The sequence below is a fragment of the Egretta garzetta genome, unplaced genomic scaffold (assembly GCF_000687185.1).
Source record: "Egretta garzetta isolate BGI_Z169 unplaced genomic scaffold, ASM68718v1 scaffold564, whole genome shotgun sequence".
Classification (NCBI taxonomy): domain Eukaryota; kingdom Metazoa; phylum Chordata; class Aves; order Pelecaniformes; family Ardeidae; genus Egretta; species Egretta garzetta.
Window position 1 is genome coordinate 69221 of NW_009259502.1, and position 454 is coordinate 69674.

Genomic DNA, 454 nt, shown 5'->3' on the forward strand with positions numbered 1-454 from the left:
CGGCGGGGTCCTGGCTGTGCTGGGCTGGGGTCGGCCACCCCCGGGGGCGCCTGTCACCAATCTCAGACTGTAATTAGAGAGTGTCTTATTTTCTTACTAGCACTACGTGGGGCTGGCCCTGGGTTTAACGCGGGGCCGGTGGGCGACCGCTCCTCTCTCGCCTGCGAAGTCCGTGCTCTGTAGATGAATCTCCTGCTTGCCATCTCCTGGTGGCCCCTTGGCTTGGGATGGAGATGGGAGCAAATAAATGTGGGAGAAACAACCACCCTGGGCTCTTTGTGTTCATGCGGCTCCAGAGCCGCTCCTGGCCCTAATCCCAGGGACCTTGGGGTGCGGAGCAAGGCCTGAACTCATCGCTGCAACCCCCAGCCCGGGAGGGTGCGATGGAGCCGGCTCCGTGCCCACTGCCCTCCTACCTCCTCCAGCCTGGCCGGGGCCCTTCCTATGTGGCAGA